General features: G+C 34.3%; 1 pseudogene; it reads right to left on the reverse strand.

Moving 5' to 3' along the window:
* Positions 1–5,035: 5,035 nt before the first annotated feature.
* LOC123936896 lies at positions 5,036–12,713 on the reverse strand (annotated as a pseudogene).
* Positions 12,714–12,987: the final 274 nt, after the last annotated feature.

The following is a 12,987-nucleotide window of genomic DNA, read 5'->3' on the forward strand; positions in this document are numbered from 1 at the left end:
GATGAAATAGGTGATGGGGATGAAGGACTGCACTTGTCCTGATGAGCACCGGGTGGGTACAGAATTGTTGAGTCATTATATTGTATACCTGGAACTAATATAACAGTGTATTCTAACTAACTGGAATTAAATAAATTTTAAAAAGCAAAAAACAACAACAAAAAAGAAATATTATTAAAGAAGAAATGTATTTTTCCAAGCAAATAAAAAGAAAAAAAAAAATGAGGCTTCAACATAGGACATCTGTACCATAAAAAAAAAAAAAAAAACTCTTAAATTCATTCACATGATACCTGAAAATTATTTTGAAATAAGCCATGGAACAAAATGTAAAAGTTGAAATTATAAAATTTCTGGGGAAAAAAAAAAGAACATTTAAAAAATAATAGATAACCAAAAATGTCTTAGATAGGGTATCAGAAGCATGAAACAAAAAGAAAAATAATAATAAACTGAACTCTATCAAAATAAAAAATTACCCTTCTAAAAATAAGCTTAATGATACAACCAGAAATTAGAAAGGGCAATATATGTGTGTGTATATACACACATATATATACAAACACATACAGATACAGTTGTATCTAGAATATATAAAGAACTCTAGAACTCAATAAATAATACAATTTTAAAATTTAGTAAAAATTTAAGAATAATTCTTAAAGTTTTTATTTAAATTCCAATTAGTTAACATACAGTGTAATATTAGTTTCAAAAATAATTTCTAAGATATACAAAATGTTAATAAACAACATTGGTTGAAAAAGCAAAGTAAAACTTAATGAAATGCAATTACACGCATACAAATGACTACAGTGAAAAATGATGAGAATGAGTATTGTCAGTCATGTGGAAAAACTACATAGTTAGTGGGGAAATATAAAGATCCAACCGTTTTGCAAAAACAATTGGGGAGTTTTTCATAAAAAGAAACATACATTTACATATGACCCAGAAATTTCACTTCTTGAGATTTATCCAAGAGAGATGAAAACTTATGTCCTCACAAACACATATAAAAATGCTCATAGCCGGACCCTGGATGGCTCAGTCAATTAAAGGTCCAACTCTTGATTTTGGCTCCAGTCCTGATCTCAGGTTTGTAAGATCAAGCCCCGTGTCAGGCTCTGTACTAAACATGGAGCCTGCTTAAGATTCTCTCTTTCCCTCTGTCCACCACTCCAACCTCGCTCATGCAGATGCTTCCCCTCTCTCTCTCTCAAAAAACAAATGCTCGTAGTAACTTTATTTATAATAGTTAAAAACTGAAAGCAATTCAAACGTTGATTAGCAAGGAAATGGGTATTATTATACATAGCAAAATGGAATACTATGGTTCCAAAAAGGAACCAAGGAAACATACAACTGTATTGTGCTGGAAAAAGTCAGAAATGTTAAGCTGAGGAAAAGGAGCTAGACGTGGAGTATATACATCGTGATTGCATTTATATGAAATTCTAAAAAGTTCAAAATAATCTATATTCATACCACTAACACGTATGAGGAGACTTTTAAAGATGAGGCAAATATTATTTATCTTGATGAGGAGAGTAATTTTACAGTGTATACACGTGTCATAATTCTTTGAATTGCACACTGTAACTGGATACTAGTTATTCTAAAGTTGACAAAAAGAGATTAAAATTCTGAAGCTTCGTTTGTTACTACATTTCATATCTTGAATTAACATTTGGTAATAATTAATAAACTCTCTTGTCAGGCATTGTTATAAATGTTTTACAAGTATGAATATTTAATAAAGCCGGTATACAATTTTATTGCTTGAGATCATTACTGCTGAATGATTTCCTAAGTATTCTTTTAGGTCACTATAATCTCCATCACAGCACTGCAATGTAGGCTGGACACATGTATTGTCCCCCTCATTCTAAAAGTTAAAAAACTTGAAACGGGCACCTGGGTGGCTCAGTGGGTTAAAGCCTCTGCCTTCAGCTCAGGTCATGATCCCAGGGTCCTGGGATCCAGCCCCACATGGGCTCTCCGCTCAGCAGGGAGCCTGCTTCCTCCTCTCTCTCTCTACCTGCTTCTCTGCATACTTGTGATCTCTGTCTGTCAAATAAATAAATAAAATCTTTAAAAAAAAAACTTGAAACATACTGAGGTTTAAGTAATTTATTAAGCAAAGACTCTCAGCTACTAAGGAGTAGATTTGGAAATTTAATCCTATAATTCTGTCTGCTAATCATTCTAAATAATTCACGGATTGAATTATTGAATTGAATAAATTGTATATTTTTGACCATCTGGATGTCTTCTTTGCAGAAATGTCTGTTCATGTCCTCTGCCCATTTCTTGATTGGATTGTTTGTTCTTTGGGTGTTGAGTTTGCTAAGTTCCTTATAGATTTTGGATACTAGCCCTTTATCTGATATGTCGTTTGCAAATATCTATTTTTGAGTAATTTTCAAATTTGGAAATTGATGTCATTTGTCCTTGCACTTTTAGAGGAAAAGTCTTGCATAGTTGACTCATCACTATTTAACTTTGTTCTCATTTTACTGCAGCTATTGTAAACAACTAGTCCATTTGCAATCCACATATGGCAAGAACATTACCTCCCATGGACTGTGTTTATCTTGGGTGGTTAATGATCCCAAATCCAACATCTACCAAGGTTATAGCTCAAGGAAACTTTCCAAAGCACTCATTAAAGAGATTTTTTTTTCCTTCTCAGAAGCAAGTTCCATATGAATTCTTGCTTTCTGACTCATCTGCCAAATCCAGCACATTGCTTTATGCCCCAAAGGCACCAGAGGATAGAGTCAACCTGTCAAATTCCTGCCATAAATTTAGCTTAAACTATGAGAATTTTTCTCCAGGGAAAGATACTTCACACCCCTCAAGCAATCCCCTGGATATTTTAAATATTTTTCTCCTTATATGAGTGGTTTTTATTTAAGACTAAGCAAAATATACTTCTGAATTAGATATTTTCTTTATCATTGTGCATTTGCTGTTAGTAGTAAGTAAAGATGATTTAGATGTGTGTGCATGCATGTGTGGTTGAAAGACAAACAGGATTGGAGGAGAAGGAAAGAGAGAGCCAGAGAGGGAGTGAGAAAGGGGAAGGGGGAGGGGTGGTAAGGAGGGGGAAAGGGAGCAAGAAAAGGAGAGTTACAGGAGGAATACAGAGAAGGATAAAGAGGAGAAGGACCAGAATGGGGAGAGGGAGGGAGGAAGGAGAGAGAAGAGGCTATTAAAATATATGTCTATTATCTAGACATTCTGTGGAGTGATTTTTGTGTTATTTAAGAATGTTACAGAATATTTTTTTTCTTCTGATATACTTTTGGAGGAGTCTAAAAGGTAATTTACTTCAGGCATAACATATATCCTGGCTATTAATTATGTGATTTATGGATAGCTACATTTCCAATATAGAGAGTTTTTATGGAATACATAACTGTAAGAAAATATTCCTACAATGTGATAGGTAAAAAAATGTCCCCCGCTCTAAGATGTCCATGTCCTACTCCCTAGAACTCATACATATGTTACTTTACATGGCAAAAAGGGCTCTACAGTTCTGATTAAACTAAGAATCTTGCGATGGAGAGATAATCCAGGATTATCCAGGAGGGCCTAAAGAAATCTCAGGGGCCCTTACAAATTGAAAGGGAGGGAAGCAGGAGGTCAGAGGGAAATGTAAAGATGCTATGCACTGCTGGCTTCTGGGATTTTGTTTGTTCATTTCCTTTTTTACTTTAATTCCAGCAGAGTTGACATACAGTATTATAATAGTTTCAAGTGGAAAATATAATGATTCAACTGACTTTTGAAGCAGAAGAGGCTACTAGCCAAGAGTGCAGGCAGCTGCTGGAAAATCCAAGGGAATAGATCCTCCCTTAGAATCCAGAAAGAATGCAGATCTGCCAACACCTTGATTTTAACCTAGTGAAACCCACTTGAGACTCTGTTTGGCACTCCAGAACTGTAAGATAACAAATTTTGGGTTTTTTTCTTCTTAAACTAACAAATTTGTAGTAGTTTGTTACAGCCATAATAGGAAAAATAGACATAAGAATAGACAGAGAAAGGTTTTTTTTTTCCAGCAAAATGTACCCTTTATTTACTTAGATGTGTATTTACTCCTAGAAAATAAATGCTTTTCTAGTTTCAAGCAACTATGAGAGAACCGCTGTGTTCTTCTACACTCACTTGCCAGAAGGTAGAACTGGAAGTCACATGTATGTCTATGAATGGAAATTAAAAGCGAAACTCAACAGTAGATGAAATTCTGAATAGTGTTTAAATCTTTCTTAGAGAAATAGACATTGCTGTGTAGAAATATTCAGATGCTACGTAACAATGCCTGGAAAAACACTAGCAAAAAACCATTGAACTGCTTTACCAAATATCACTACTGAGGAAATGTCTGAAAAATATCACAAAGTATAAAATCATATATTAATACAAATGCCAGATTTTAAATATAGACCTTTCGTTTTCCTCGTGGTGTGGTTTTGTTGTTTCTTCCACAATATTCAAATGTGCAAGAAATTTCACAAGAGAACAAGTCAGCAAGCTCCTAAAAAGGCAGCAAATTCTTCACAAGTCAACCATCTCTTGAACCCACAAAAAGACAGGAAGCAAGTGCAAGATTATAAAATGTTAAAGATGAAATTCCATCACAATGTACTTTTTTCAAGCTTTCCTGAAAATTTAACAAAACTATCAATGTTAATTCCACTTCGTCATATGATTTGAGTTTGCTTTAAGCCCATGTACTGAAAAGAAGACTCATTTCACACACAAAATCTGTTGCATGCCCGGCTTCCTTAAAACTTAGAGTTGAACACTTCCAGTGTCAAAAATAATTCAGGAAAGCTACAGGAAAATGCGTTAGTAAGCTTTTGCTTGATATGTCTGAGCAATAATGTGAAGCCATCAAACTGATATTTAGAAATGATAAAAAGACATTATCTTGATATTTTCATTTTAATTTTAGCACCTAACATTGCAGAAAGTATCCATGTTTCTGTTACTATTTTCTAATTTAACTTAATCATGATGATCAAAATTTAGGAGTCAAAGGTAACTGTCCCAATTCTATTTCAAATTTGCCATATGTCTTCCATTTGTGTGACCATATTTATGCCATTTACCTTCTGTTTTATAAGGTTGTGGCTGAGGGTGCTTTTGCTCTTGTTTTCCATGCCTTGAGTTTTCAGTATTTACCATACATTGCTTTTCATCTGGTTGACTGGGTCCATATGGAGGGAAAAGAGTGTGACCAAAGAATTGTCTATATAGGGGTGCCTGGGTAGCTCAGTTGGTTAAGCAATTGCCTTTAGCTCACTTCATGATCCTGGAATCTCAGGATCAAGTCCCACATTGGGCTCCCTGCTTGGAGGGCAGTCTACTTCTCCCTCTGACCTCTCCCCTCTCATGCACTTTTTCTCTCAAATAAATAAATAAATCTTAAAAAAAAAAAAGAAGTGTCTATATATATATGTATCCATCCAACTTTTTAAATACCCCATTGGTATCTACTTGATATTTCTTCATATCTTTAAGATAACCCTTAACATCATTACCAAAGTCAGGGAAGAGCTTCTGATCATGTGTAAAGACACCATTAAGGAAAAATTTATTGATGAATTGATCAAGTTCTTTCCAATGATGAAAACTAGCCAGTTTTTCCAATAAATACATTTCAATTAATTGTTTAAACTCATCTATCCTTACTGGATTCAACACTTTCATATTAAAAAGGTTATCAAATTCCTGTTGAGCACATTCAAACACACCAGAACAATACCTGAAGGAATCATAATTTTCAGTATAGTCATGCTCAGGACTGCATTTCTGTCAGTTTGTATTGTTTCTAAATTCTTCAGTGAATTGGTTTTTCTTCCTTTCCCTTTCTTTGCATAATAGGCCTCTATTACTCTGGTTTTTTGTATGTGCCTTATACTGTGGGTGTAAATATTCACTAAAGACTTTTGTTAGGTTTTTTTTTTAGCTGATTCTACTTCTGTGTCCCCGAATCTTTTATTGGCCTCTTCATCAAAGATATTCTTGGTATATCTTTGAAATGCCTGAAAATGGATTTAACTGAATCTGAATTTTTTACAGATTTTATTTCACAGCATCTTTAGCCTGTTTAATTTTTTTTCTTTATGATTCTTCACAAACTCTGTGGCACAATTCTTCATGACATCAAATGTTTTCTTAACCCAAAAATATTTCTTTCATCTTATTTTTAGCCCTGTAGTTTCCTCTACTCCCTTTTTATTCCCCATTAGTTTCTTGTTTTACATTTTGATCCTTTGCTTCAATATAGTCTTTTCCACAAATCAGAACACTACTGTTCAAAGTTTAGCTTCTGCTCCAGCTCAGTGAGTCTTTCCATAAGATATCTATTTTCCTTTTTTTTTCAGTCAATACATTGGGAGAATCTGGGTTGCCATAAGACTCACTAGAGCTCTACTGCTGGAGTTCCACCTTTAAAACCATGATTATTAGTCATTCTCTCTCCAGTTCCTCCATTAACACCTTTGCATCTGCCGAAAGAACTTCCCTTTGATTAAGGAAGCTGTGTGTCTTCAGCTTTCCTTCTTCCTGATGCAGTTTAAGTTTCTGATTTTCTGTAATTAATTCAGAGTCTGTCCTTTTATCTTTCAATATCCTAATATGTTCTTAGTTTCCTTAACTCTTCCTGTAATGAAGATAAGGCTTTTCCTTCCTTTTCCAGAGGCATGTCTAAATCCTGATTTTCTGTATCAATATTCTATTTCTGAGTTTCAAAGAACAACTTTTCTTCTTCAGTTAGGTCTCAACATCTCGCAAGATTTCCCTTCAATGACTTACAGTCTATGAAAGATTCTTTCTTCTTCCTGTTGACATCAGAAATATAATCATTCATATCATTCAGTTCATCTTCATATATCTTTCTAACTGTTGACACTTCTGAATCTGAATCGTGCCATAGAAATATTTAAATCCCATGCCAATTGTCATCACCAAAGCAAGTATAACACACTTACTGAGACCACTGCTGAACTGGCATTTACACAACTCCCTAGAGGTTCGGTTTTTTGTTTGGGGAGTATCTGTTTCTCAGATTCTGAACTAGAAAGTCTGCTTCCTAGTATGGCATGGTCCTAAGGCAGGACTAGGGTAAAGACTGGTTTCATCACTACTTGGTTGATCATCACTAGTCTGGGATGAAAATGAAAACACAGTTTCTAACTGGCAGAAGGTACACTGGCGGCAAGAAGAAAGCTATGGACTCTAAAGCAATGTGATTTTATGAGAAAAAGGGTTCCTGAGATACTGAAGATGAATTTCTCTATTAAAACATTTCCCTAGAGATAACCCTGGGCATTAAAACAACTTGACATTACCACTTTGCCAGTTTAGGAATATTTTCTACTTTATCATCTCTTCATACATACATGGGTTTTAGATGAATTTTCTCCATTTTAAAGTCATAGGCTCATGTTACTGACCTCATTAGCGAGGGGCAAAGAAAAGCTGTGTAGTCCGCTGATAATAAAAATTACTGGGCCTCTAATGATTAATTAGTTGAAATAATAGCTGCAAAATGCTTTTTTTTTTAAGATTTTATTCATTTATTTGGCAGAGAGAGATCACAAGTAGGCAGAGAGTCAGGCAGAGAGAGAGAGAGAGAGAGAGAGAGCGTGCGAGAGAGGGAAGCAGGCTCCCTGCTGAGCAGAGAGCCTGATGTGGGACTCGATCCCAGGACCCTGAGATTATGACCTGAGCTGAAGGCAGTGGCTTAACCCACTGAGCCACCCAGGCGCCCCTGCTGCAAAATGCTTTAAACAAGGTAAACAAGCACAAAATAATGGTCATTGCTAAATGGCCGCTTGTATATTACATCAAGTCAGGGTAAAGATGCTCCTGGAATTTGGCCACTGGACACAGCCAGTTTGTAGACAGTACCACTCCAAGAGGACACTATTTTTTAAATGACAGTTCACTTTATAGCTGTCACTGACAAAATGCCATTATTCCTTTTAATGTCCTTCTCACTCTTTTTTAAAAATATTATTTTTATTTGTTTTTATTTTGGGGGAGTATAAAACTTATTTTATTCATTTATTTTTAATTTAATTTAATTTTTTTTCACTGTTCCAAGATTCATTGCTTATGTACTACACCCAGTTCTCCATGTAATACATGCCCTCCTTAATATCCACACCAGGCTCACCTATCCCCATACCCTCCTCCCCTCCAAAACCCTCAGTTTGTTTCTCAGAGTCCACAGTCTCTCATGGTTCATCTTGCCCTCTGATTTTCCCCAGCTCACTTTTCCTTCCATCTCCCTATGTCCTCCATGTTATTTGTTATGCTCCACAATTAAGTGAAACCTTATGATAATTGACTTTATCTGCTTGACTTATTTCACTCAGCATGGTACATACCATAAAATGTACAGATTTTAAGTGTTCATTTTGATAGGTTTGACAGCTGCATACATTCTAAATCACCATCCAAAACAAGTACAGAATTTTCCATCCTCTTAGAAAGTTGTTCCTGCTCATTATCAGACAGTAAGAACCCACTTTATGTAGGTTACCTACATAAGGTTACCAAGGTTACCTCCTTGGTAACAAAGTTAACCACTTTCTAATTTAGTGACCTCAAAAGTATTGTTTGTTCTTGGATTTCATATACATAGAATCATAGAAAAGTATTCTTTTGTGTCTGGTTCTTTTTGTGCACCATAATATTTATGAGATTCATCAAAGTTGTGAGTACATCAGTAGTGTGTTCCTTTTCATTGCTCAGTAGTATTCCATTGAGTGACTACAGTAGGATTTGTTTATCCATTTCTACCTCATAGTAATATGGTTTCTATTATGGGGTTATTATGAATAAGAATGCTGTGCATATCTTGTCAAAGATTTTATGTTGACGTATGTTTTCATTTCTTTTCAGTGAATACTTCATTCAAGATGGATTCTAGGCCTAAATGCAAAAACTAAAACTATAAATTATCTGAAAGAAGTGATAGGAGAATATCTTCAAGCCATTCAGGGAGGTAAAGATTTCTTAGATAGAGATATAAAATGGTAACCAGAAAAGAACAAAATTGGTAAATTGAACTTTGTAAAAAAAAAAAAATACTCTCTCTCTGAAGATGTCATTTAAAAAAATGAATTGGCAAATCAAAAAGTAGGAATAAGATATTTGCAATTTGTATAACCAACAAAGAACTTTTGTTCAGAAAATATATAGAACTATAAAAGTAAAAAGACAAAGAGCCAATAAAAGGGGGCAAAACATTTCATTGGATAATTGACAACATAGTTACTCATTAGAGGACTTGTATTATCTCATTTCAGGAGTTATTTTACCAAAGAGTATTCTCACAATGTGATATTGGCAAAAGGATACAAAAAATGAATGCATGGAACAGAAAAGATAGCCCAAGAAGAAACTAAGATATATATTTAATTAATTCCCCTTTTAAGCCAGTCTGCTGGTGCTTGTTGCCCCAGTTGTCTTTTTAATACCTCAGTGTTCTCATTATTCTTCTGTTTCTATGAACTCCTCTCATAATATCACAAAATCACTCCCAAATTTCCATTTGCTTCTAACTCTTCTCTTTTTCACTAGAGCGTATGTTTAAGAAATGCTGTTTTTCTCAACAAAACAACAGAATATGCCATAGTTGACTGGTAACTTACTTAATCTTTTTTTTTAAGATTTTATTTATTTTCATAAAAGGCAGAGAGACAGAGGGAGATAAAGGCAGAGGGAGAAGCAGACGCCTCACAGAGGAGGGAGCCAGTTGCAGAACTCGATTGCAGGACACTGGACTCATTACCTGAGCCAAAGGCAGATGCTTAACCAACTGAGTAACTCAAGTGTCTGTAACTTACTTAATTTTATTTGTACACCCACAACATATGTGTTAATACAAATATATTTCTCTTGGTTGATTAAGGAAATGTACTAAAATGAAGCAAACATTGCAAAAAAGTAATGTTAACATGAGAAAAGAGTAAGAAATTGTCCCATAGCTCTCCTTATGTCACACTATATAGGAGACCTTGACATCACATCTGTGTATAAAAAGGCTACTATTTCTTGACAATTCAAGTCTCAGACATCTCACTGGAAATGATATGAGATATACTACTTTATCTCAAACTAGGACCTATATAAGCCAGTCTTTTTTAATATTAGACTTATTTAAATGGTCTCTGTTTCTAGTCTCCTCAGTAATGTGGTGTGGTCAGCTATTAATGGTAGTTTTAATTATATGATCTATGCTTGAATATTAAAAATGGAAGTAAGCCATAGTAATCAGTAGTAATAGGGAAACAATGATGATCTGCAAGCTTCTTAAATCTAAAGCTTCATAGTCTTTTTTTCCAGAAGTAGTATAAATCTTGACTTGGGTAAATATTTCCAGTTCTACAGATTACTTCCCATAATATGAATCAAAGAGAGAAAATGTCACTACTGGGAGATTTAAAATGATTTTATTTGTTAAACTAAAAGAATCCCCAACTGGGGGCTTTTTGTGCATTTCTGAAAGTCATACAATGATAGTTCTATTAGAAGTCTGCTTTTACATTTGAAAATTTATTACCATCATCCAGAAGCCTGAAATCAATAAATTAAAAGAAAATTGTACCCAAATGAAAAAAAAAGTAAAAGAAAAAAGAGAGAAAGAAAGAACTAAATATGAGACAAATAATTACAACCACCAGCATTAATGTTAAGAAGTAAGTATAGCAGGCAGGGGCACCTGGGTGGCTTAGCTGGTTAAGCGTTCAGCTCTTGGTTTCCACATGGGCCATGATCTCAGGGTCATGATCTCAGTCTTGAGATCAAACCCCATCTCGATTCCGCCTGGAGCCCCCTCACTCAGTGCAGAGTCTGACTAAGTTTCTCTCCCTCACTCTCATCCTCTCTGCCCTTCCCTTCCCTGTGCTCACTCACTCTCTCCTCTCTCTGTCTTTTAAATAAAAAAATACATACATAAAACCTTTAAAACAAAAGAAAGAGATATACCAGATAGGAGGGGTTCTTTTTCTTAAATATTTCGTTTAAAAATTAGCCAAGAGGTAAACACAATGACAGAGGCAAATCACAAAATTGGAAGTGATAATATTCAGGCTTCTAGAATAGGAAGAAACAAGAGCTTCCACTGTGGGCACTAGCCTGACAATCACATCCATTTTGGTGTGTGTCAGGGCCAGGAGTTAGGGTAGACCTTCCAAAACAGCCCTCTTCCATTCAAGTTGCAAAATGGAGAAAGTAGCAAGAGAAAAAATTTCTAGTTTATTTTTGTAATTTTTTAACACAAGAATAAAAGTACTACTGGTATCCAAGGACCGCATTACACATTACCTTACCTTCAAACACTACATTAGTTTCAAACCTTCTCAAGAGGTATTTTTATGGATTGGTTTCATGATTTTTATTTGTTACTAATTATTTGCTTATTTATTACAAACAAAGATTTTAAATTTGAGAAGGGTTGAGGAATAGTCTTCAAGTCACAGTCACAACTTAAATTTGAGCCCAAAGTTTGAGTTGGGCTAACTCAAAACTCCTATTGTTCCCACCACCAAGGCAGTATTGTTCTCTGGTTAAGGATATACACTTGGTAGAGGAGTCCTGAGTGAAAATCCTGACCCTGTCATTAATTCATTGTTTAAGTTTGAATAAGTTATTTAATCTTTCTAAAAACAATGTTTCTCATATATAATACGGGATAATAAAGAACATGTCTCAAAAGAAAATGATGAGGATTAAACATGTTAATATATGTAAAGCCCTGGTAAGAGCTCCCTGCACATAATATGACCTCAATAAATGCCTATGTTATTGACACACTATATAAATAAATTTTATTACATATATTAGTGAGTGTGTATTCACTTAGCATGTTGTAATTACTTCTGAATATCTTTTAAGTGAAATAAAATGCAATCTGCAAAATGTAATTCCTCTTGAAAAAGAAATTTTATGTACTTATTTTCATTATACACTAAGATTATTTTCGAGAGAAAAACATTATTTTGAGAAAAATATATGCTCATCGTATAGTGGGTAATATGATCATAATTGTTTTGACTGGATAAGCAATAGAACTGAATCATGCCCATTACCCAATTAACTATGATCTACAATCATCAAAACTATAGCTGTTATCTTGGGATAATTATTCTTTCTTTCTTTTCTTTTCTTTTTTTTTTTTTTTTAGGACATAAGAAGTATCTGTAGATGACTGTCTGACAATTAAAATCTAAATGATTACAATGTTTCAAGATGTCTACCCACTAATTATAAAAGTGATTGACAAGGTACAATTTGCAAGTTTGTCAATATTAGATATTAGTATTCCGCTATTACATATTAAAGTTTAGAGGTTCATTTTCTCTCAAAAATTATTAGTGTTTCATCACCTGTTTTGTAGGAATGAATTTTAGAACACAAATCCTAAACAATTATTTCTGATTATGGAGAACCTATCCCCAAATTATAGCTTCAGATTTTCACTCAGAGTAATGTAAGCTCTTAGGGAAACTTACTTTCAATCATGTCAGGACTGCGACATTCATGTTTTTCTGTCTTTCCCTTTTCTGTTTCTATAAATTGTCCTTTTCCCCTAACTATTCCAGAGCATTGAAATGGCAGGGACATCTTAGACTTAGATTTTCTTTTACCCATTGAGGTTTCTCATGAGGTTCTGAGTACATAGCTGCTAGGAATGCACATGTGATGATCTCCTCAAATTACTATACTTTTGTTTTCTCTTTGAATTTGCCATTTTTCCCTTTGGAAAATGTCTCAGTTTTCTCCATATTCTCTCTAACTCTAGCTTGATTCTCCTTTGAGACTCTCAGTTCTTTCTCCTACAAAATACAAAATACAAACCTATGATTCTTGATCCTGTCCTTAAAAAATTCTTTAAAATGAAATAATACATTAGGTGTATTCATTCATTCATTCACTCATCATCCATTCATTCAT

Source organism: Meles meles, chromosome 2 (assembly GCF_922984935.1).
Source record: "Meles meles chromosome 2, mMelMel3.1 paternal haplotype, whole genome shotgun sequence".
NCBI classification, from domain to species: domain Eukaryota; kingdom Metazoa; phylum Chordata; class Mammalia; order Carnivora; family Mustelidae; genus Meles; species Meles meles.